Below are 26615 nucleotides of genomic sequence, written 5' to 3'. Positions count from 1 at the left end.
GCGCAAGGGTAACTCCATGGAGGTAACAGAAATAATCCTCCATCAAGTGTTATAAATTATAGAAAAGAGATCTCAATGCCCCCAAGTCTTTCATTACCAGTGGAGCTTCATCCCTGGGACTTAGGTGTTCTATCCTCATCCAAATGGACAGACCCCTTGGAGGAGTGTTACTTTATGCTCTTATGAGTTGCTTAAACACCCTAATGAAAACGAAACATCTATTCCAACATAGTTTTTAAAACTTTTTTTTAACTCTGAACCATGGTAACAAATGTATTTCACATAGAGACACAGCTCACACACTATTATAAAATTGAAACAAAAGTCTTGCAACATACTTTAATTTTTCTGTTCTGTTTTATTTTGTTACTTGAAACTACTGCTGCATCTGACCCAATAAATAGTGGGTACTGAACTGCAGTTTTAAGAACACCATTCTAGAGGTTTTTATGGGAGGATAGCATCCTAGAGCTGGGCTGAGGAAACAGGAGATAAGACCTCCAAACATTATGCAGGGAGCCTCAACGATGAATTATTTACAATTTTATAGGGGCTGGTTCTTTGAGGAATGACTCGGGAAGAGGGAAGAAAAAGCAATAATAACAAATTCATCTAAATGAATAAGGATGGGCTACTGAGCAGTAGCATCCCCGCTGGATTCTCAGAGGTCACGATTTAAACTCCACAATATTAACATAAAGTACGTACGGATGGACACAATTTAGCCACCACCATAACAAAAATAAAAACCCAGGGGTACCTGGGTCGATTAAGCATCTGCCTTCAACTCAGGTCCTAACCCTGGGTTCCTGGGATTGTGCCCATGTTGGGGCTCCCTGCTCAGGGGGAGTCTGCTTCTCTCTCTCCCTCTATTTCTCCCTGGTCATGTTCTCTCTCACTCACTCTCTCTAATAAATAAATAAATAAATAAATAAATAAATAAATAAATAAATAAATAAATAAAATCTTTAAAAAACAAAAACCCAGTGTTTATTCAGCCCTTATTATATATTAGACATTACAGTGAGCACTTTATATGAGTGGTGATGTACATGAAGTTTGAGAGTTCCCTGGTTTTGTTTTCTTCCTGCACACTGAAAAAGAATGCTGGCTTTGCCTGTCCAGTTTCTTCTCCTCGCCTATCAGAAGAACAGGACAGATGCAGAAGAATTAGAGGAACATTGGTTAGAGTGGGAGAAAAAGCTTTCTAGGGAGTTTGGACAACTATGGAGCATAAGGAGTTTGGATAGGATAGGAAAAAGGATGTTAAGAAGGATTGCAGGGAACTCTCTATGGTGCTTGAGAAATTCAAGTATTAAATATGAGTTAATTTGAAATTACTTTTGGTGACTGGACTGGATTTCTTAGATTGTAATATGACCCTGAGACTGGCCCATGTGGGTCATGGTCTCAATAGGGTTACTTAAGCAGGGTTGAGCATCTGCTTTTGGCTCAAGGCCTGATCCCAGGGTCCAGGGGTTAAGTCCTTGCAGGGAGCCTACCTATGTCTCTTCCTCTCTCTCTGTGTCTCTCATGAATAAATAAAATCTTTAAAAAACCATAAGATTACATAAGCATTATCTTACTTAATCTGCATAACAAACCCAGCAGGTGTTATTAATTATTTTTCAGATTTTTTTTTAAAAAAAGGAGGTTGACTTTAAGTAACTTTTAAGTCATACAGTTAAATGCAGAGCCAGCACTGAAACTTAGGTCTTTCAACCCCCAAAGTACAAGCTCTTAACAAGTCCGTGAGTAAAGATTATTTCCAATACAGGTAATATCAATTAAGAATAAAATAGAATAAGATTTAACAAAAGGAATGTAAGACTTGTACACCAAAAACAATAAAATATTGTTGAAAGAAATTATAGATCTAAATATATGGAAAGGCTTTCCCAGGTTCATGGATCACAAGACTTACTATTGTTGAAATATGAATACCCCCCAAACTTGTCTACAGGTAGAACACAATCTCTGTCAAAATCCCAGCTGGATTTTCTGCAGGAATTGAGAAGATAATCCTAGAAATCAAATAGAAATTGCAAAGGATTCAGAATGGCCAAAATAATCTTGAAAAAGCACAAGATCGAAGCTGTAGTAATCAAAACAGTGTGGCGCTGGCACAAGAACAAACATCTAGATCCATGGAATAGAATTAAGAGTCGAGAAATAAATATTTATAGTCAGTTGATTTTTAACAAAGGAGTCAAGATAATTCCATGGGGGGAAAGAATGGACTGTTTTGGAAAAGAAGGTGTTTTTTTGTTTTGTTTTTTGTTTGTTTGTTTTTAATTTTAGAATAGTTTTAGATGTCCAGAGTTCTTATGATAGTCTTTCCAACAAATGGTTCTGGATATCCATATGAAAAGAATGACTGTGGAACCCTACCTTATACCATAACAATTAACTTAAAGTGGATCATAGGCCTAAATGTAAGAACTGAAACTATAAATCTATTAGAAGAAAACTTAGGTATAAATCTTTATGACCTTGGGTTAGGCAATAATTTCTCAGATATGATACCAAAAGCACAAGTAATATAAGAGAAGATTGATAACTTGGACTTTATCAACATTAAAAGCCTTTCTCCTTCAAAGAATATCATAAAGAAAGTGAAATGACAATGCACAGACGGCGATAATATTTGTGAGACATATATCTGATAAGGGATTTGTATCCAGAATGTATAAAGAACAATAAAAAGAAAAATAATCCAATTTAAAAATGGACAAAGGATTTGAACAAACAGTTACCCAAAGAAGACATACAAATGACTAGGAAGTTCATGAAAAGATGCTCAACATCATTAGTTACTAGGGAGATGCAAATCAAAAGCAAAATGAGATAGCACATGACACCCACTGGGATAGCTAGAAACAAAAAGATAGACAAGAGTGTTGTGAGGATGTGGAGAAATCGGAACTCTCACACATCACTGGTGGGAATGTAAAATGGTGTACTTTGGAAAACAGTTTAACAGCTCCTCAAAACACTAAACATAGAGTACTTGCTTTGGCAGCACATACACCAAAATGGTAAACATAGAATCACCTAATGACCCAATCCAGCAGTTCCACTCCTTGGTATCTACCCAAGAGACATGAAAATATATGTCCACAGAAAAATTTGTACTCGAATGTTCATGGCAACATGACTCATAGCAGTCAAAAATGGAGACAACTCAAATGTTCATCAACTGATATAAACAAAATGTGGTACATCCACACAATAGAATAATACTTGGGCATAAAAAGGAATGAAGTACAGGGGTGCCTTGCTGGCTCAGTTGGTGGAACATGCAACGCTTGATCTCAGAACGGTGGATTCAAGCCCCATGATGGGCAGAGAACTTCTTAAAAAATTTTAAATAATAAAATAAATAAACTTAAAAAATTAAGTACGGATACATTCCACAACATAGATAAACTTTGACAATATTATGCTATGTGAAAGAAGCCAGACACAAAGGCCACATAATATGTGATCAATTTATATGAAATGGCCAGAAGATGCAAATATAAAGAGACAGAGAGAATGGCCAGAAGATGCCAATCTAGAGATACAGAAGATTAATGTTTGCCTAGGACGGGAGGGAGGGGTGGTGCACAAGTGAGGAGTGACTACTAATAGGCACATAGTTTCTTTTTGGGGTGATAAAAAGCTTCTAAAATGAGATTACAGGTCCCACAATTCTGTAAATATACTAAAATCCATTGACATGTACACTTTAAGTGAGTTAACCTTATGGTATGTAAATCGTATCTTAATAAATTGTGTTTCTAAAAAGTGAATGAGAGGAGAGAAATTGGAGGCAGCAAGTATAGACCAGTCTTCCAAGGAATTCCTTGAACCCACAAAGGTTTAATTAATTTATTTTTTATTATTTATTTTTTAATTACCAACGTATAACCACATTTGTTGTAACAAAGGGTTCTCCAGGTGGGGTAGAGTTTAGAGGGTGTCACTGTACTTACTTCTCTGTGTCCCCAGTAGATGTTTTGTCCAATGCTGATTTGATCCTCACCCTTAGAAGCAACCTCAGAACACATAGTACAAGGCTCTTCATCCCACGCAAGCTTACTCAACATTTCACCTTCTTTCCTTTCCTTTTCTCTTTGTTATCTTGGTCCCACAAGGTGGATGCAAAAATAATCAACCTCTCTTCGTCTTATTAGAGACATAACTACCTGTGTGCGTGAAGCAAGCAAGGCCACCAGGCCTTTGGGGAAGCAGAGTAGGGAGGTGCCCAGAGGCGTTTTCTGCACAGAGACAAGGAAAGAATAAACAAGCCTTCTGCCAAAAATGCCTGGAACTTAAAGCGCTTTACTCAGCTCAAGGTCAGGCTCTGTGTGGACATTGACAGTGACCCTGATCAGTTGTTTCTGCAATGAAAAGCATGTGGCTTTCTCTCTCCTGAAATTCACCCTCGCTAATTCCACCTTCCTGGGGAGTCAGACCTTAGAACACAAATGTCATTCCTCAGAGTGGCAACTGGCAGAGCTCCCAAGAACAAGGCAATGACACAATGTCCCCAGCTATCAGAGGCATTGATCTCCTGAGCCCAGGAGAAGGGTCTCATGACCAGGTGGGAAAGCAAACTGTGGAGTGGCATGATTGTGGAGGCCAGTGATGACTCCCTCTTCCGTCCCGCAAGGAGCTGGAAATTCCTGGCATTTGTCTCCTTCTTGGAATGAGATATTGACTCTAGGAGAATCATGGAAAAGTACAAGCCACGGATCATAAACCCTAGGAGGAGGAGGTACCTCCAAGATCATCTTTATCCTGGGCCCAGATACCCCCATAAGCAGATGTTCTTCTTCTTGCCAGCCCTCCTCATCTTGGCTCAAGCACAGCCACTGACAAGACTCTCCTCTGTCTCAGAAAGGCAGCTGCTGCCTGATAAGGCAGTGCTGAGGGCAGTGACCGCCACTGTCAGGTCCAGCTCTGTTCCTGTCACCTCCAGTCCCTCCTCATACTTGAAACACACCATTGTTCTAACTCCTACTCTAGCTCTTGGAGTCTCTGAGAGCTATTTTATCTTTCTTCCCTTTGGTCTTCTTGCCTGTCCCAGACTTGGGCCATTAGCTGCACTGACCCCACATGTTCGCCCATGAGTCCAGGGAGCAATGGTCTCTCTGAGGTACTCAATCCAGTGTTCTCTCACATCCTGCATCCACCACACACCACCAGACCTCCCTGGTTTTGTCTTCCCATCCCAGCTTCTCGTCCCCACTTGGACCTGACAACGAACATGCCCTCCTGACCACTCTGGGTGTCCCACCAAGACTTAGACTTTGTGTTGACCCATCAAAAGGACATGAAGCCCACTACTCTAGACACATCATCCCTAATTGCTCCATTACTTCCTTGTCCAATTGGTTTCAGGCCCCATCATTACCCTTATCTTTGCTCACTTGAATAGGCTGCCCTTGGTCATTATTCACACGTTCACCTCAGCCACTCACCATGGTGGTTCAGAACACAGGATTTGAGATCAAATGATGCAATTTCTGCCATGAACTAGCTGTGAGACTTTAGAGTCCTAATCCCTGAGCATCCATTTTCTCATCTATAGATTTGGGAATAATAACAGTACCTCACCTCATAGCTTTGTCACGATAGTAATAAATAATCTTTGTAAAGCACGTAGCACAGAGGCTCAACCATACACTGCAAGTATTTAGCGTATATTTTTTATTATTTTATTTTAAAATGATCATCTAAATATATCAAAATACATTCATCATGTATTTACTGAGTCCCATACCGGCACTGGGATATAAATACCGCTCTTAAAGAACAGTGCCCTCTTAAATCTAGGAGGTGCAAGGTCACACACTGGGACTCGTGGAGCAAGGAGCTGAGGCCCAGGGCCATTGCACAAAGGCACTGACCACTGAGTACTGCCCCAGGATGTGATGAGAACACTTCCATCTTTGCACACGACTTTTAGTACCACTTGACTCCCTGGGTAAGGCAGCACCACAAGGAGATAGGGGGATGCCAGAGGGAGAGGTGAGAAATCCCCAGAGAAACACCCTCTCTGCTTCTCTCTTTGACAGAGAGTGACCAGGCCTCTGCCATGCAGGAGGGTGACGTCCCTGGGGGAGGCCTTGCTGAATCTGCCTGGGACTGTTCCGGAAGTAGGAAGGGCGGCTGGGGGTGGGGAGACAGCAGGAATGTTCTCCTGGCTTGCTGTTCAGTACAGGCGAGTGTGCTGAGAGGAGGGCCTCTGGACATCAAAGGTTCCTTTTGTCCCCTTCCGAGTGGCAGGGCAGCCAGGCCGCTGGCGATGACTCAGGCCTGGCCCTGACGTCACCCACGCCGGGCCACTGGCCTCCCTCTGCAGCCAGGAAACTGGCTGGGGAGTGGCACTCGCAGCTGCAGCAAATCTCAAAATAGGGAGGCAACTGCCTCTCCTCCTCCTCCTCTCCATCTCCTCACCGCACACCTTTCTTTTCTTCTTCTTTTTTTTTTTTTTTTTTTTTTTTTAGCCTCATAGAAGGTTTCGCTTGTAGATCAACTTTCAAAATGTAGGAAGTCAGAATGAGTGACATCATCAGAAAAATATGTGGAGCTGATCTCAACAAGAAGTGAAGAACCCAGAGCAAGAAAGCGGTTATAACTCTTGAGCCCAGGGAGTTGGCAGCGTCTGGGTTTCAGAGGAGCCAGCATCTCCGAGTAAGTGAAGGCCCACCCCTGGCCCCCCTCACTCAGCGCCCTACACTGTGGGGCGCCATCTTGTTTCCTGACACCTGTGGCTTGGCAGGCCCCAGCCCAGAGGGAGGGAGTGGGGATGCATTTGGGAGACCTTTCAAATTTAGTACCAAAGGGATTTTATCTGATCTCTCTCTTCTCACGGGACCAGACAAGAGTGCATTTCCTCTCAACAAAAAAAAAAAAAAGAGTATATATATGTGTGTGCGTATGCATATATGTACACACATATATAGGCTGAAACTCTATGGAAGATGGCGCAAGTCCTGCCTTCCCCTGTCAACCCTCTTGTTTTGTCTCCTCTTCCTCCTCCCGCCCTAGTGCTCTGTTTTGGACTGCCAGAATGTTTGTTCAGAGTTCTGAACTGTTTGCTTCCTGGATCTTAAATCGAGTAATCAGACACACAAAAAAACGCTGTTCTAGGCAAACATGTTCCCTATGCCATCAAATAGTATTTTTGCACTTAACCTGGTAAAAGATGGCAGCTCTGGTAAGAAAACATCCACAACCTGCCGCCTTTACAGAGCATGTTTCTGGTTGCCTCTGATTATTCTGGTGCGCGCACCTCCATTGTTTCATCACTGTGTTTATAGAGAGCTTACTTTAATTCCTACTTGGGCCATTGCATCTGGAATGATATTAAACACAAAGACTGATATAACGTATCTCTGATGTCTGTTTTAACACCACCTAAAAAACTTAAGTCTTTGCATAGCCTATAATTTTACAAGCTCTGAAGGTTCCTGACCAAGAAAGCTAAGTTCCCGAGAGAAAAGTTTAATACATAATACATAATAACAACGGCAGAGTACATAGAATAGAAATCATACCCAGTGTTCCTAGCCTCCAGTGTCATCCCCTGAGTCGGCACCGAGTCTTTCTGTAGCTCACTTAGCAGAGTAGAATTGTTCATTATATTTTATAATATTTGGAGGGGGAATGTATTAAAAAAATAAATCTTTTTTTTTCAAGGCAATAGGGAAGTTTGTCATATACTGGAAAACAGTGGCAAATTCCTTCATAATCCGACAATACCCTTTAGAAAGTAACTATAGATTTGTTTTGTAGTTCTAATGTATTTGTTTTGTACATCTCACATTTACTTTTTGTTCTATTTTAACCTATCAGGTTGTCTTGAAGTGAGACACTGCTAAACTACTCTTCTGGCTGTAAGATCTGAATGCTGTGACCACTAATCTGGTGAGTGTCATTTGCCCCTGATGGCTGCTTAAATTTAAATTTGCTAATTCTACTCTCTTGGTTTATAGTAAAATTTAAGGAAAGGGGAGAAGGCATGGAACTTCCACACACACAAAAAATCCCAGCTATCTCCAAAAGAACATGTAAGAGTTAGGATAAGCTAATGGCTGTAATGGACTGAAAAATGCATAATGGCTCAAACACAACAGAAATTTATTTCTTGCTCATGTAACAGAGTGTAGTGGGGCAAAACTCTCTTTCAACATTCATTCAGAGCTATAGATTGAAAGAGTCGCCACCTTCTACAGCATGTGGTTTTCAAGGTCACCTGGACTGTCTCCACTCCCCACTGGAAGAGAAAAAGAGTGTTAAAAAATACACATGGGATGTTTTCACAGGCCATCCCTAGAAGGGATGTACAACACTTATATTCACATTCTGTTGACTAAAACTCAGTCACATGATCGGTCACATCTAACTGCAAAGGAGTCTGGGAAATGTAGTCCCTGGGGAGGCAGCCACTTCTCCAGCGACGGCTCTGGAGAGTTGCTGGGTATGAGGTAGTCCTTTCTGGCACAGCATAATAAAGCACTTAGAGTTGCTTAAGGATAAGAGAGCAGAATGAATCGGTGGGAGAAGCAAAAACTTACCAGATATTTAGTATTCCCTGACCAACTGTCTTAGGTAACATCTAGCCAGATGGGCAATGAACAGTAGGTGAGATTCTTTCAAGATGCCTCTGTTCTTTCCAACCTTGAGCTTTTTTTTTTTTTTTTTTTTTTTTTAGATTTTGTTTATTTATTCATGAGACACGCACAGAGAGAGGCAGAGACATACGCAGAGAGAGATGCAGGCTTCATCCAGGGAGCCTGATGGGGGACTCGATCTTGGGACCCCGGGATCATGACCCAAGCCAAAGGCTCAACCACTGAGCCACTCAGGTGCCCTGCAAACTTGAGCTTTTGTGTGAACACTACCATGCGGCCAAGGGCCAGTACAGAGGGAAGGATATTCTTCCCTTTATTTTCCTCTCCAGGGTCTTTTGGTCTAGGACCATTTTGGCTTTGTTTTCTGGTTTTTTGTTTTTGTTTTTATTCATGAGAGACACACAGAGAGAGGAGCGGGGGCAGAGACACAGGCAGAGGGAGAAGCAGAGGGAGAAGCAGGCTCCATGCAGGGAGCCTGACGTGGTACCGATCCCGGGGCTCCAGGATCACGCCCTGGGCTGAAGGAGACGCTAAACCGCTGAGCCACCCAGGGATCCATGTTTCCTGGTTTTGAGTCTAGTCATACTAGTTGGAATTGTCCAGTAGAATTCTCTTCCCCCAACTCTGAGCCCCAGTAGTCTCTTGGAAAGCTTGTGGTTTCTTTAGCTCATGGTTCTGTCTGTTGCTGGAAGCTTTGAGAAGCTACCCTGTCTGATCTACTCCAGATCTTGTCACATTTTTAATCTTGTGTGTTTTCGGGGCAGGGGGTGGGAGTAGAATCCCTAAAATAACATCTTCAAACCAAGTTATTAGAGAAACATTTAAAAGTAGATTAAAAAGGCTCAGCTGGAGAGATTAGTGCAACCCTAAGGATTTGATACATAGTTCTAGCCTTTTCTTTTCAGGAAAAGTTTCAAAACATGTGCTGAAATAATGAGTGGTAAGGCCGTAACCCCTGTTTGGAGAACTCTGAACTACTTTTATATTTTATGTAGCCTTTTCACCATTGTTGGTCTTAGTGCAGAATTCCCCTGCTGATAAATATCAGAAACCATATGGTGGGTGCATTATGATGCCCCTAAGGCATCATAATTTTAAAAAAATGGACCTCCAATAAAAAAATGGACCACATGTGCTTGCTTCAGTAGCACATATGCTAAAAATGGGCTACAGTCTTTGCCCAAGCTAGTTCTCTAGTTTTGTTGTCAATATCTGGCTAGACGCTCTGGTTTCTGATTGAATTTTACCCCTGGACTTGACATTTATGGCACCCCCACCCACATCCTGAAGAACACACATTGTCCATTGTGTGGCAAGGCCAGCTACGGCCAATTTGACACAGCCTCTTGGGTCCTTACGGAACCTGGTGCCTGGCCTAGCCTCCTATTACTGCTGCCTTGCCTCTGCCTACCTCCCTCAGGAATGGACGTGGACTAGAATAAGTTGATTGGTTGCAAAAATGCTTTAACCTCTAAAAGTTCATTTGCTGTGCCTTGGTTGGTCCTGGAAGTGTCTCCAGAACTGAGAGCTTGTAAGAGGAAGCTAAAGACAGGACCAAACTGAATGGAGGAATACAGAGTCTGCTTAGGAGAGTGCACCCAAAGGAGTGAATTGACAACAAGTGCTAGTTTTCAAAGGCTAGAGCCAAGCAGGGATGATATGTTGCCAGAATTCCCAGTCTAATGGAGTCTGCGAGGATGGGCAAGGCTAAAGCCCACTGTCGAGGAGGAAAGGCGTCAGGGTCCATTCACTTGGGAGACTTGGTAGACACAGTTTGTTAATTTCAATTCCCATGTGATAACGACTCCTCAAGGCACTAAGTATTTAGGAACTGACGTATGAGGATGTGTATGGAGCAGTAGGCTAGGGTGAACCTCCTGATTTCCAATGTCCGGCTATGTTGATAGCGTGGCAAGGAGGGGTGTGGAATCACCAAATCAGAATTTCGATTCTGTCAGCACAATTCCTCCACACGTTGGTACAGCGGTACAGCATGCTGGGTGACATCACAGATGCACCAAGTATACACTTTGTAAATATTTTAATCTTCAACATTATCAAAAAAGTGTCAAAGTAGACATCATGGGAAAAATTTGACCTTTCTTGAGCTTCCTTAACTTTAATCTTTTATTATTTAAAAACATTTTAATTCCTTGTGAGGGGTATAGTTAACATTGGGGGCACCACAGTCTTTTCGAAGCTTAGGTCACCTAAAGAGCTTGGCCTGGACCCATTGATCTGTGATGTGCAGACATGAACTGAGCACAGCAGGCTGACATTGGCAGTGCCTAGACCAGTTGGTTATTTTTAATCCCAGGGGTTTTATTGTTTTCATAGCACGGAAGTGCAAGCCCCCTTCTTACTCTGGGTCAGCATTTATGAATGTTCTTTTACTCCCTTTAGAGGATTTTGCAATAAGGCCACGTCATATTCACCAAAGCTAAGAATTCACGGTAATAGGGCTTTGTAATTTCTCATGCTGAAATCCCCCGATTTCTTGTCAAGAACAAAGTTGGAAAACACCATACTTGAAGACTTCACGGTTTTGTTTTTAACTCAAGAAGCCTCTGCTTTTCATCAGAACTTGAAAGCTTCCTCCCTCCTCCAAAATGGTATTTTTAAAGGATGTAAAACTGAGGTTCTATCAGGATAAATAAAGTAATATATGTGAAATGGTTTGGGCCACTTAGAACAATGTATGGCAAGTCAAGGTACTGATGAAAAGAATTATAATTATGGTCATTATTGGTGTTTTAGCTTTTGGTAGTGGTATTGCTATTGTAAGTATCATCATTTAAAATTTTTTTGTCTTTTTTAAAAAGGATTTTATTTATTTATTTGAGAAAGAGAACACAAGCTCCCTGCTGAGCAGAGAGCCGGAAGCGGGGCTCAATCCCCACTGGGGATCATGACCCGAGCTGAAGGCAGCTGCTTAACTAACTGAGCCACCTAGGCACCCCAATTTTTTTGTCTTTCTAAATTGACTTTCATCTGAGTTCCTTAGTACTGCTCCTTAACTAGACACAACATGTCTTGTAAAATTTCCAAGGTCATTTGGAAAGGTTTGACTGTAGGCCATAGGCCTAACCGAGGGTCTTCTAATATTCTGAGAGGTTTGACCTGGGGGTCACTGAAATCTGTGAGAGAGGATGGATTTGAGCCATCTCTCTGCCAAAAAAAACACCAAAACAAAACAAAACAAAACAAAACCAAAAATGCTATTTCCTGGCATTCTAGGGGGCTCCCAGTGCATTGGGTAAAGGAGGCTTTGAAACCACGTCACAGAAGCACTGACCTCGGGTAGTGTCTCCCAAATGAGAATGGAGTCCCATCACCTGTCCAAAAGCCCCTAATCCTGAGTGCAGTCAATCTACTTGGTGTTATGGGGTAGGGGATTATACAGAGTCAACAAGCATGAGTTCAGCCCAACAGTAGTAAAGAAGGTATCATTTAAACTATGAGCTCTCCTCCATGTACCAGATCCTATAGTCTGTTATCTTTGAATATAGCAGGAAAGTAGTATCTAGTGAAAGGACTTTCTCACTGACCCAAATTCCTTGGCGTCAACTCTACACCAAGGTACTTCACAAAAGAGAATGTAGCTTGAAATTCACCCTGGGCACCAGAGTGAGTCTGAATCATACTACAGCAGCCAGGCCACAACTGGCCTGGACTCCTAAGAGACCTCTCTGCCCTCTGTTTTCACTCTACATGTGGCAAATTCCTTTGTGTGTCTTTTAAAATATTTCTATCATTGTTTTTAAATATAAAGGGTCATAACTAGCTACTATACAAAATCTAGAGAATACAGAAAAATATCAAGGAGAAAACAACAGTCTCCAATAATCCAACAACCAAACAACAATTCTGTATTAACATTTTGACGCATTTCTTTCCAATTTTTCATATATATATATATATATATATATATATATATACACATACACACACACACACACACACACAAATTACTTGTAATAATTTTATATGCTTTTTCTCACCCCACTTAACATTATGTTGTCAACATTTTTCCAAGTCACTAAATGGCCTATGAAAATTTGATTTTTAACGGCTGTATTTTCATTGCACTGATATGTCTTAATTTATCCATTCTTTTTTTTTTTTTATGGGCATTTTGATTGCCTGTAGTGCTCTGCTGTTACCAATCTGTCAACATTCTTGTTGATAAATCTTTGTGGACATCTTAGGGAAAATTCCTAGAATTGAATTAGTAGGTCAAATGACCTGTTTTTAAAGTTTCTAATGCACAATGGTAAATTAGCCTCCAGAAAGGCACCACTCTCAATTTAAAAACCTAAATTCCCTTCAGTTTCTTATGTTTAAACACATGCTCCTAGGCTCCAGTGGCATCAGAAGTGCTGATCAGGGGGCCTAAGAATATGCTTTTTAATATACCTTCCTAAGGACACCTGGGTGGCTCAGCAGTTGAGCGCCTGCCTTCAGCGTAGGGAGTGATCCTGGGGTCCTGGAATCGAGTCCCACATTGGGCTCCCTGCGTGGAGCCTGCTTCTCCCTCTGCCTGTGTCTCTGCCTCTCTCTCTCTCTCTCTCTGTGTGTGTGTGTGTCTTTCATGAATAAATAAATAAAATATTAAAAAATATATACACCTTCCTATTCCTTATGCACATTAAAACCTGAGAACTGTCAATATGCTGCATTCAATGCAATAAACATTCATTTCAGCAAACACTTATTAGGCAGAAAACAGGGAACCCTGAGATAGTATATCTAAACCAGAATTTAATATAAAAGCTCTTTTTTGGCCTCTGAATTTTAGATTTTTCCTTAATCATGGTGTGAGATAGTTGAAAGATTGTCAGATGGGAATCAGGAAACCTTAACTGTAAATATGAGATAACAGAGACCGAGAATGGTTCATTTATTTCCAGGTGGTTATCCAGAGAGATTTAGTGGCAGAGGTAAAACTACAACTCGAGTAGACAAAGGGCCCAGACCCATCCAACCTTGAGGTAGCAGAGACAAGGCACCAATGGGAAGACAGACCCCTCAGGTGAGACTGCCTCAGCCAGGAAACTTCTGTCTGCCTTCTGATGGGCAGGGCTATATCTCAGGATGTGTGTGGGCAGCCCAGACCCCATGAGGGGCCCACATGCCCATTTTGGTCACCTAATGAACCCAGATCACCATGTGCCCTAAGCCCTGAGGTGGTACCACTGAAGCAGGACCAAGGAGGACATGGAGCAGTCACGCAGATCCATGAACAAGAGCAGAGTAGGAGCGGGGGTCCAGAGTCAGAAGGCAAGAGAGCAGAGACTCATATTGGGATCAGATTTAAGTCAGAGTAGGCATTAGCTGAAAAAAAGACAAAGCCAGAACTAGAGGGAACCTGTATGATTCACCCTCAAAGATGGAGTCCCATTGCATAACTTCATAGTCTGGGGAGGTACCTGCCCCAGCTGCACCTGCCTCTTTAAATCTGAGAGGTGCTGTCCACCAGGCTGCCTTCTGACAGCAGGGAAATAGGAGCACCTGGCCAAAGAAGGGGCAGTGGAACAGAGAAGAGGCCTCTGAAACTGGTAAATTGGGAGCATTGTGTTATAACAGAGAACATAGTAAACAAATAACAACCAAATTTAAATTTTTTTTTTTTACTACCTTTTAAGAGGAAGTGTGACCAGCCATTTTGTTGGCATAACTCTATTCAAGCCCATCAGACTATATACCTGTTGGCCACCTGATGGCATATGGCTGCCCTTCCTCATTCTAGCACCCCAACTTCTAGAGGGCCTCCCTTATATCATCTGCTTTCAAGTTCAGCCCTCACGTACTGCTCAGCTCCTGATCCTGATGGTCCCTAGTTCTTGTTCATTTCAGGTTCTATAAATGACCACTTAGGTTCCTCCATGCCGAAGCCCACATCTTTTTCTTGTGACTGCACCAGGTGAAGCACAAGAGCCAGAACCCAACGGTGTACCTCTGCTGCACCCATTATATATGCTTAGCACCAGGGAATTTGCCTATAATCACTAAGCTTCACTGCCTCTGTGCAGTCTTCATTATCTCTTGGCTGTTCCCACGTAGGATCACTGCTCTCCTGATTCTTGGCCTTCTGGTCCAAACTCATAGATCCAGGGACATGATGAGTATGGATTCTGGGAAGGTCCACAACCTCCCTTCAGTCAGGGGCACAGGAGATGGAGAGTGACTTTCCAGACATGGCTGAGGCAGTTCAGGCCATCGCTATGATGTTGGCTCTATGCAAAGCCCATCTCCCTGGCACCCTTTACAACTTGGGATTGGGAGGTACCTCCCAATATTTAGATAGAGTTCTAATTACTGACAAGACCTGGATCCCTAGGCCAAGAAGGTCCATGTGGTGGTGAAAGCAGTGCGTCCAGATCTAACCCCCAGGAGTACACGCTGGAGTTCTGTGACATCCAAACAAGGTGTCCACATTGCTGCTGGTGAATCGTAGATGATAAACAGGGTAGGAAGCCCAAGAGCAGAAAGTGTTCAGTGGAGCCTGTGATCTGACAAGGCGCCACTGGTAATCCCACTTTTCCCTGTCTATGCTGACTCCATGTCCATTCCCTGCACACTTTGTTAATAAGTAGCTAACTTTCAGAATAAAAAGCATTCACACAGTCTCTGGCCAAAGTTGCTGGACAACCCTGACCCAGGCAAATTTTGTCTCTGCTCCATGGCCGTCATATCATGGCTTTCATATTACCTCTTGGGAGAGTGCCACTAGTATCAAGTCTGCCTGTTGGGCCAAGATGTACTGCCTCAGAGAAGCCCAGCATCCCCAGTTGGTGATGTCCCACTAATGTAGTCAGGAGCAACTTGTCAAATCTAAAGACTCACCCAGTATGAAGAGCCCTGTTTTCCATCATTGAAATGCCAGACAGCTCAAACTGCTGTATAGATAAGCATTAGGATAGCTGGAACAGTGAGAGATATCTGAAGCCACCCACCTAAGCTGTGAAGGCCTCCCCCACTTGACTGCCATCTTGACTGGATCAGCAAAAGGAATCCCATACACATCTATCAGAATGGCTAAAATGACAAATACTGATGTTCCCATATGCTGGCAAGGATTTGCTTGCCAGCATATGGGACTGGACTGCTTATGTGCTGCTGGTGGGAATATAAATGGTGCAGCTGCTCTGGAAGAGTTTGACAGTTCCTTATAGAGTTAAACGTACATTTGCCATACGGTCCCACCCCTGGGTGTTTACACAGGAGAAATGAAAACTTATGCTCACGCAAAAGGCCATATATCAATACTCATAGCAGTTTTATTTCAAATATCTTAAACCAGGAAACCAGCCAGATGTCCCTCAAGGAGAGAATGGATAACAAAACTGTGGTACATCCATACCATGGAATTCTACGCAGCAAGAGTAAGGCACACACTCTTTACCTACAACTTGAATGGATCTAAGGGCATTATGCTGGGTGAAAGAAAGCCAATCTCAAAGGGTTACATACTGATTATACTGATTTAGAATAGACCAGTGCCAGAGGTTACTGCTGGAGGAAGGTGTGATCCTGAGAGGGTTAGCATAGGATTTCTTTGTGGTGATGGAATAGTTCTTTTAGTTGTGGTGATGGCTACTCCAATCTATATGTATGATAAGATTACATAGAACTACACATACCCACACACAGAGCAGGCAAAAACTGGTGAAACCCAAGTAAGGTCCACACCTGAGTTAATAGTATTACACCAATGTCAGTTCTCTGTTTCGACAAGGTGCTATACTAGTGTGAGGTACTATCCTTGGGGGAAGCTGGATGAAGTTACATAGTTACTGTCCTATTTTTGCAACTTTTTGTGACTCTTAAACTATTTCCAAAAATGTCATTAAAAGCAACTTCTAAAAACTTTAAGGTCGAAAAAATGGGGGGGTGTTCCCCACCCCAAGAAAGGGGGCTTCAGCCGCCGGCCTCTCTTTTATGAGCAACTTCTATTGTTTATTTTGCCACTTTCTAATTTATGAGTAGGATTCTGTGGCCTCGACCTCTGCTTTTCAGAGACAGCCCATCTCAGATGGAATCAAAGCTCAAGTATTCCAGCGCTGAGTGTGAATATGTCCCCTTCCCCCTCCCTGAGACTTGTAACTTCAAAGCAAGGTAAAGACTCAGAGATCTAAGAAATGGTCTCCTGGTGAAAATCTAGGACAAATCATCCTTCTCACCCCTGCACCGTGATTTCTTTTCTGGAATGGCTCTTTGTCTTCTCTGCTCTTCATACAGTTTATTCTCTTCACCTTCACCAAATGGCCCCCCCTCTAATGGAAGGAGATTAACCCTTCCTTGCCCCCTTTCAATCTCATTCAGCTGAGGGCTTGCTTGCAGCCACACTGCTCTCTGGAGCCTTGTGCCACAGCTGAATGCTGCAGCAGGAGATGGCTGCCTTCTCTTTGAAGCATTTATGCCTCTGTCAAACACCTTTTTGCCAGATTGGGCCACGGAAAGAGTTTTGAAATTAAACCGAACTTGAGCCGCCTGGGTTTATGGTATGGAATTGCACAAGGCCATGGGCACTTAGGTCAAGGGTTCCTTGCTGTGCCACTACCTTGAGGGACCCCTCTTTACTGAAAGCCCAGCATTATTTACTCTCTTGCTTTACAGAAAGGCCCGTAGCATCACTGAAGACTGAAGTTGAGCGTATGGGGCTGATTACGTGGCATCCTGTCCGGATATGACAAGACACTTGCACATAAGCCACTGTCCCTCAGGACTGGCCTCAGCCCCCAATTTCCTGCCATGTGTTATTAGGGTGACTAATGTCAAGGGACCACGGTGAGAAGGACACTGGTGCACCTTTCCTGGGCCTGGCCGTGGACTGTAGATCAGGGCAGTGGGCTAGAGAGGTGACAGTTTGAATTGTTGATCTTCAGTAGGCGTTGATGAATCTCCTAGCTTTGCACCTTTTGGTTTCAAAACCATACTGAACAACGGAAAATGAAACCTGCAACTTATTTTTAGCTGTTCATGCTAACTCATGAGATTTCTTTTGCAAACCAAATAAGATAAAGGCGACTTTGGCTGGTTAAACTTAATCTGATTGACTTAAATAGCAATCAAGACAACTACTCTGATACACAAAGTGGCACTTGGTCTCAGGTGATATTTTGGCCAACATGTACTATTTTGCTTAAAATTATATTTAGTTGAGCTTAAACAAATTTAAACAAGTATACTGTAACATTCTCTTCCAAGAGGAATTAAGAAAAAAGTGGTAAGCCCTCTTTCTAGAATCTATTCATTAATTCGCTTATTCTATAACCATTTATTAAGTACCTATTTGCACGAGAGCTTGGAATTTTTTTTTATTAATTGAGCCAGTCTGTTGCATTACAAAGAGCAGAATTCTAGAAAGTAAGGAATAGGGCTTTTATCCTAGTTGCTTGGAGTCTTCAGACATAATACTGTCTTTGAACCTGATTTTCTTCACCTCAAAAAAGGGTTGAGATGGCATCCTGCAAAGTGCCTTGCCCATCGTATAGTTCTATGAAACGTGCTCCAACACAGGGGGCCGAGGAAACACTGAGGCACATTTTGGAGACAGTTGGGTTACTGTCAGACCACTCTTATTTCTGTCTCCCCTTTCCCTGTTCTAGGAGGGACTGATTTAAACAAAGCCTGTGGTCTGATTGCCAGACAACTTGTGGCTCCCCTTGGTAAATAAGTGATTAAGTACTTGAAAGACTTCTATAGGTATTTTCAGCCTCCAGGTCCACTCCTTAGTTCATGGAGCAAGTTCTATTTTAGGAAGTAGCTTCATGAGACAAAGCTAAAGTTCCACTGGTAGTTGTGAGAGCAGAGAAAGGTCTCTCAATTTGGTGTTGGTCAGTGAAGAGCATACCCACAGGAGGCCTCTCCACTGCACCAGACAATGCTCTAGGTGCCATGGGAGATACACAAATCTTGCAGGAAGCAAGCCAGAGATAGGAATAAAGATAGATAATTCAATACAATAAACACATTCTGTTTTTATCTTCAGTCCGAAGGAAATGCAGATTCGCCGGTTTGTTAAGCTGCTCTGGTGAGATGAGGTGCACCGTTATGGCCTCCCTGAGCTGTGTCATTTATCTAAGAGAAGAAAAAGCAAATGACTTTGTTCCCCGGGTTGAGTCTTGGAGAGGAGAGGACTCTCCTACCAGGAGAGGATTCTCACACAGGGTAGCTTTTACCAATCAGTAGGAATTCTTCCTCTTTCCCTTTTATTTGCATCCCTACCCTCCCTCTTCACCCTACTTGCCGGTCTCTCTAGAAAGAAGAAACTCCACCATCTTGCCACATATGTGTTTTGCCAGTGCGGGATCTAGTAAAACCTTGTTGTTGTACTTGCTTTCCATTTGGGAAGTGGCAAGCAGTCCTGGCCACAAATGAATGTGTGACTAGGGATGCAGGAATGCTCTTGGTCTCCATGTGCTCACAAGGTCTTTATTAGTGCCATATTATAGATACACTGAGAAATAAAAGCAGGCACGATTCTGTTGCTGAAGTCAGAGGTAGTGACATCAAAACGATGGTGAGACGTGTTGATATTCCTGTGGGAGAGTCTGAATTGGATTACAGTGGGGCAGAATGTGGTCCACCGGAGCCTCCCTCGAAGCCCTAAGTCACTTACCACCTTTTCTCTGTTGAAAACCACATGGTTCACATTTCCCTTCTGCCTCCACGTCTTTTTGGGGTAACCCCAAAGTTTACGTGCCATCAAGTATATAGTCCTTTCCCATATCTTACATAGATGCTGATGGATAGAAGGGAGAAAGCTCATGTGTAAGAATCAGAGGCTTCCCAGAGTTCAGATTCCTCAGTTCTGTTCGACCATCAAGCATTCACTCTACTGCTTCATGAACACTGAGCAACATAATCGTCCTCTCATATTCCCAGGCAGAGTGGAGCTGATTAGAAAGCCCCGTTTGAGAGCCATCTGGTTGGCATATAAGATTACTGCCAACGAGCAAGGTAGTCAGCTGGCCACATAACCAGGAGGCAGGAGACTTGGAGTCCAGCTCTTGGCCTACCCAACCTAAAAAGCAAGCTAGGCTAGATTTGTTTACAATCATAAACATTCAGAGCTGGAAGGGATCTTAGGGGCAAAATGGATAGATGCTAAAAGAGAGTTAATCACTAAAATGATACATTTGAAACACTAACCGTGGTTGAAGAAAAATCTCTTACTAAAAAATTAGACTTTTGAAAAATCCGTTTTTAATATATGTTGGGGAAGGAACTCATAATATCAACTTAGTTTATCTGTTCAGGACAAAAACGTTATTTGTGAATGGAAACCATGTCAGTCCTGAATGTTACACTGATTTTTCTTTAACTGATGATTTAGATTAGAACAATCTAATGGCTTGATAGGAAATTTACTCACACATGCAGAATATATTCAGTATAAAAGGGAATAAGATATACATTTAATACAGCAAATGGGCAAACTCACTTATTAAATGTGTGATCTTGGGCAGATGACCAGATCCCTCTCAGCCCTGGCTTCCTCATCCATAATAGAAAAAGACACCTGGTAGAATGTGGTGCTTTTCCATTTTGCTCAGATGGAAATATAAGCTTTTCCACTTCTTTTGCCTCATAAAATATTTCCAAATTACAACAAACCTCTGCCCCAAGTTATTAATCTGCTTTCTACTCTTAATTTTTCAATGTGGTCTAATTGATTACTCCTTTTTTATTTTATCTTTTCACCTGCTGGTCCAGCCTGTCTCCAGTTGGTGGCATCCTAGGTACCCACAATGCCTGGGGCCTGGGAGGTGAAGGCTGGCTCATGTGAACAGAATTAATCTTCCCTTCAGGGTGTGGGGATCCCTTCTACCAGGGGTCTCCACAAGAAGAAGATTCCTACATCAGGACAGAATGTGGATGGAGGAGGTTTTACCCTCTGAGGACTGGTGGAAAGATCTAGACTTTGGAATTGGTCAGACTTAGGTTTGAATCCTAACCCTGCTATTTACTATGTGACTAGAAATCCCAATTAGTTCTTCACCCAAAGTTGGTGATAGCTAATGCTCACCTTAAAGGACTACTGGGTTAGAATTAAATAATATAGCCAAAATCTTGAGTATGTAGTAGGTTCTCAATAAATGGTAGCTATGTAGACTTAGCTCTGGTCAAAGTAGAAAGCAGAAGTTCCTGCCCAGCTCTCTAGGCAAGATGTAGATGTTCAAAATGGCCTTGGGCTTTCCAAAAAAATTTAAGTTTAAATATATCATCCAAAGCCATTTTTAATCATTGATAAATTAAGTCACGATGTTGTTTCCAGGGCTAAATACATTCATTATAGACAGATGTAATAACCTCATAAAATTTTCTAAACATCTCCATTCTAAGAATTTAAACAGAAATGTTATATTTGCTGAACATTTTATTTGTAAAAATTTAGATTAGAATGGCCAAACCCAATAACAAATTTACCCACAATTGTTGAATGCCTATATGAGGTGTAAATGGAAACCAGCTGTAATTTTTAATGCAGTGAATGGAGTAAAGAAATGTGCAAACCAATCCAAATGTTTATAAACCAAGGATTCCTCTGGGACTCAGTGCCCTGACTTTACTCTTTTTTTAAACATACAGAGTCAAGCTTTGTTCATACTCGAATTATGTACTTTGCATAAGCCATGCAATTTAACTTTAACCCACAGGACTGAAAATAAAATGAGCTCAGACTGCAGAACAACAAGACTGTGAGCAAGGAAAAGCGTTAATCAAAGTGAAAGACGCACCCCTCACCACTGGCCCCGTCCTCTAGCCTGCTCCTGCCAGATTAGTTAGGGTTCCTTATACTTGGCTCCTCAAAGTGGCAGAAACAGGTTAAAATTTTTTATCATGGGAAGGGATTTGTCTTTTAAAATTAATGTTTGTGTACGTGCCCTGAGGAGATTGATGAGTATCATGCAATTTTTAAAAATCATAAGGGAATGCCTACCCTTGCCACTTGTAATCATGACAAAGCCTAAATAATTCAGGCATGAGCATGGTGGGGTTTTTTTTTTTTTTTTTTTTTTTAAGTGCAAAACAGGATTTACTAGTCAAGAATGTCTGCCTAAACAAGCTCATCTATCCGAATGCTTTCAACTACAGTTCAAATTTAACACAAGCAGATTTGGTAAATAGGCCAGGTTTGCTCATTGAGTATTTTTAGAACATCACAAAATAAACAAATACGTGGCTTTTAGGTTCATTTTGACAGAGGGTGAACGGAGAACCCACTAGGAGGTTTGGAAATCTCTTGCCCTGGCATCAGGTTTAAGAGTATTAGTAGGGGGCCTGGCCACATTTGCCACCCTGTCCCTGTGAGGACATAACACTATTCACTCATCTCATGAGAGCTTGATATGGATTACTGTCCTTGTTACTGTCATTTATTATCCCATGCAGAGGAGGCAGCAACTTAGTTCTATGTGGTCAGAGTTGCTTCCGTGTCGTATATATTTTGCCTACATGATAATAATTTGTGAGTATTTAAACTTGATTGTCTAACTTTCAGATGTTGTTACTGGGGAATATCTGAACAGACACCAATAGCATCAAATGCCTAGATGTTCGCTTCAACCTCCTCTGACCCCACTCTAAGGACCCCGCTTTATAGATGACCATATATTAAATTGGTACCTTGTAACTCAGCCTGATAGTCTCTCTAATTTTTGACCCCCATAGTAAAGGAGGAATTAGCCTAAGGACACTCCATTCTAATTTTCTGTCGCTGTCAATGCTAACCAGAGCTCATAGAGCATGTTGTGGGGGTGGGGAAGATGGTTCCACCATTGGTGTTAGACCAGGAGCTACTGTTTCCGTTAGAGCCACATTTATTTCTGGAGTAGTTGTGGGGAAGAGATGTGCTCCAAAGAGAAGAGGATTCGATGTGGTTCAGGTATGAACTGACCATCTGGACGACCCAACCCAGAGACTAAGTATATGGGTTAGAGGTGGGCTGGTGCTTTCCACGCATTGAGCTGAAAATCACTTGGGTTCTGGGGAAGGAGATAGAATGAAAGCTAGAAACAAAAGATCCGGTTGTGAAACCTAGTACCTAAGTTAAGATATTTGAATACATTTTCTCCTTTAAAAAAAAATTCTGGGGAACTTGAATATTTTGCTAACCTATTTTTAGCAAGTCCTTATAGAAGATCGAGGCGCTGGGAAACTAGCAACCCCAGAAAATATTAATTCATTTTTGCATGTGTTAAAATTAATTAACATTAGTATATTCAGTGATACAACAAGGCAATTAAAGACTTTTGGAGAGATAAGAAGAAAAACGTAAATATATATTCAAAATCAGGCTCATAGCGTTTTATAAAAATGTTGGCTTACATCCAGGATCTAAGGGTGGGGGTGGGTATGGTTTCTTTGTAGCTGAAGAAAGTGGAAAAGAATCTGTTCTATTTCCTAAAAAATAAAAGACTTCTTGTTTTATACAGCATGGTAAATGAAATGCTTTTCTGTTTTTTACCTGCCGGCAGTTTCTGGAGGAAATTTTTCTAGCAAGCTATGCTGTTTTCCTCTCTTCGGGGACATGGTGACACTGGTTTTGTAGCAAAACAGTATTTGCTTATTAGGCATTTCTTCAAAATCCTGAATAAGCAGCTCTTTCCACATTTTTTGTTCCACATGTTAAACGTTTCATTGCAATTTGAGCTTCAATTGTGTGTGTGTGTGTGCATGCGTGCGTGTGTGTGTGTGTTGATAGGAAGGATTGAAAGGGAATGCATAAGAATTCTTGAAGGTTTTTTGTTTAAAAAATTAATTCCTACAATTATGTATTGGACTCTCTACAGAAGGCAATTCCAATTTATTACACAGAGCCAAACTAGATCCCATCAATCTTAAGCAGCGGGGGTAGGGAGGTGGTATTGAAGAAGACATGAAATTTGGTGTTTGAGTAGATGAGATTTAATTTTCGGAAAACATTTCACTCATAAAACGGATGGCACCCCAGTGTCAGCCCTGACCTCCATGATGTCAATGTCATCGTACAAGCATAGCTAAGATAAGCCTCGAAGTAAAACAAAGAAACATTGCATTTCAGCACAACACCATTTCTTCTCTTACAGTATGTACTATGTATATACATATAGCCTTTTGATATTCCTGTTAATGCCTTGTTACTTTACAATTTAGCTTTTGGAGAGGGAGGGAGGAGAAAAATCATTTTGCATGTTCTATGTTCTGAGCAGGCGCGGTAAGTATGCTGCTGCAAGCCTTAACATTATTTAGGTCAGCATCCTAAGGATAGCTTTTATCGTTCATGACGGTCAACTGTACATCCAAAGGAATTCAGCATCAATTTATTTTTCTGTACTGATTTTATTTGCTTCTAAGTTTAAGCAAATTCATTCACGTTTGAATACAATTCCAACTGAGGAGGTATCTGCCATTCTGTACTGCAGATACATTTAGCAGGATACATTTACACAGCTTGTGGTTAGAGGTTATAGCACGGATACAGACAGCCCGATCATGCATTCTTCTACAAGCCTGCCGGCATCACTTAGGATCTGAAAAATAATCTAGAAAAGCTATACCCTACATAATATTATTTTTTACTTTGCAAAAGCATAACAGTTTTGGGTTTTTTTTTTTTTTTTTGCTGTTGTTGTTAGCAATTCTATGAAATTAATAGTCTATAAAATGCATCCCAAACCAGATACATACTGTATTGAAAGCTTGCTTCAAGAAGAAGATATGACAGTATTCATTCCAGCTTATTTTCTTCGTTAGCAAAAGGATTGTTTGATCCTCAGAAGCAAAAGGACACATTCATTGTGCAGCAGCTCTGCTTAAATGTATGAAATGCCTTCTACTGTCTGGTTGCAGAATTTGGAGTTTGCTAAACAGTGTTTAGTGATTGGGCTCATCTTGCATCACCAGTTGATGACATTTTTCTTTGTTCCCTCCTACCCAGTTGAACCAAGACTCTGAGGCTGATATGCAATGTCACTTACAACATTAATCAGATACTGCATTTAAGGTGAGCTGCCCCCTTGCCTCCTCCTTCCCCAGTGCCGGTGTGCTGCATGCAGTGCGTATCTTGCTTCTGTGAGCCTAAGATGGCAGGCAGGATTAGCCGTGCTTTTGCTGTGTGTGCATGCTGTGTATAGAATTCATTACACGTTGCCTAGTATTTCAGATGTGAGTATGTAAATGCTCGGTATGCCATATCATCTGGTAGCGAAGACTTGTTTTTGCCTCATTACAGCCTCAGATATTTCAACATCACCTTTCAGTTCCGATTCATTTGCCTCTGGATGTTTGCTTTTCATCACGTTCAAAATAGGATTTTACCTTTTTTTTTTTTTTAACAAAGCCAAAAAACAAAAACAAAAACAAAAAAAAACCCAGCCCCTAAAAACAAAAACAACAACAACAAAACTCTGCTACCAGATGGTGTCTCTCCTTTCTTCTTGCATTTGCTGTCTTTTAAATAATGTATGTTGTATTGTTAATTAATGTGAATATCAAATTAAACACTTGAAACTTACATATTTATTATGCAGGTAGGAGGCAAGGTGGAATCTATTTTTAACTCTTATGCACTCCATGGTGTGCAAACAACTTGGTTCTCAAATTTGTATTTTCAGTGCTGGTATCAGTGGTTTGATTTTCAGCAAATGTGACAGTGGCCTTTGCAGTGGTCAGCTCCGGGCTTTGAACTCTCAGAGGAGGAAGGGAAAAAAATTCAACACACCACCTCCTTGGTTGCAGCCTCAGAGAAACCTTGGATGAGAAACTTCTTTTTTTCAATCCTGTTTTCCTGTTGATAAATTCAGTTCTCGTGATCACAGTACATTCAAGCTGTTCTGCGTATGATTTTTTGTGTGTGTGACAATTGCATCTAAAACTTGTGAGCAAGAAGACGGAGAAATCAGTTGGTCTCCATCGCTTTACATAAAAATGGCTGAGTGTCTTGTCATGCTAGCACTGCATTAAGTGATACATACAGGTAGGTCGAAATTTGCATGTTTTATAGATTTTTTTTGAGCCATGAAGCAAGAATTTTAGATGGATTAAAATATTACTTTTGGAACAAACATTAAATAAGACAGTTGTAATTTTTTGGAGGGAGGGTATTAAATTGGATAGGCTTTCTTATTCAGATACTATATCAATATATAGCTTTGATTAAGCTCACAAAATGATTCTGCTCTAAAAGTGAGATGATTCCTTTTAAAAAAATCATATATATGATAGGTGTGGCGCCATTAGACAACAAAAGAATTTTTTGAAAAGTGTGTTGCTTCAGCTCCATTTTAGCTTGAAACTAAAAATAAATGGGTTTCTTGAGATAATTTCAAAGAGCGCAAACAAGCTTAATAAGAAACATTTAAAATATTTAAATTTTAAGAAGCGGTCTGTAAACGTGTTATGTGAAAGATGAAAATGAAAACTTACATGCTTCCTAAATAAATTTTAGAAAATCTACAAGAATAAATATGCTATTTGTATATCTATTATTTGGAGAGATGAGGAGTTAGAATTTTTGAAGGGGGGGGGGGAATATTGAATGTAGATGGCCCTGTTAGAAGAAAAAGAGCTTCACTGAATGAAAGAGTCCCTAGAATGGTTCATTGCAGACCATACAGCTGTGGTTCTGTAAGTACCAAATTCTGGCACTTTTCAAAATAATTTCATGGGCTCTTTCCTTTAAGCTTAACTTCCGAAATGTATTTTAGTTTCAAATTAACACTGGGCCAGAACCTGTTTCCTTGGTAACCAAGTCTTGTTTAAAAATGCAATAACAGATATGCAAAAGATTGTCTTAAAACAAGAAACAAATGGTTAAGGAAAATTGTACAGTCCTTTTCCCTCTCATATAGTCTGGACTGGCTTTAGACGTTTTTAAATGCGGTCTTCGAGCCTTAAACATTAAGCCATATTTCTACACTTAGAGAGAAAGCATGCACAGGGAGGGCTTTTTTCTTCCTCCTTTGTGCTCAGTACTTTCAAAATTAAGGTTTTCTTTGT

At 41.3% G+C, this 26615-nt stretch overlaps 1 protein-coding gene across 18 annotated transcripts in view; it reads left to right on the top strand.

The window, feature by feature from the left end:
- The window catches only part of ZBTB38 (zinc finger and BTB domain containing 38), a 132720-nt gene that overhangs the window by 47362 nt on the left and 58743 nt on the right, over positions 1–26615 (top strand). For 10 of the 18 annotated variants that reach the window (XR_013361101.1, XR_013361098.1, XR_013361099.1 and 7 more), the window contains exons 4-6: positions 6498–6684; positions 7849–7920; positions 24556–24621. The gene's annotated coding sequence lies outside the window, so the exon portion shown is untranslated. Of the gene's footprint in view, positions 1–6497; positions 6685–7848; positions 7921–22388; positions 22522–24555; positions 24622–25231; positions 25594–26615 lie in introns of those variants that run through there. The other 8 variants (XR_013361103.1, XM_077864911.1, XM_077864897.1 and 5 more) reach the window with 4 other exon arrangements.

Source organism: Canis aureus, chromosome 22, assembly GCF_053574225.1.
Source record: "Canis aureus isolate CA01 chromosome 22, VMU_Caureus_v.1.0, whole genome shotgun sequence".
NCBI lineage: Eukaryota > Metazoa > Chordata > Mammalia > Carnivora > Canidae > Canis > Canis aureus.
The sequence above is the reverse complement of the archived record's forward strand: the minus strand, read 5'-3'. Positions and strand labels throughout refer to the sequence as shown.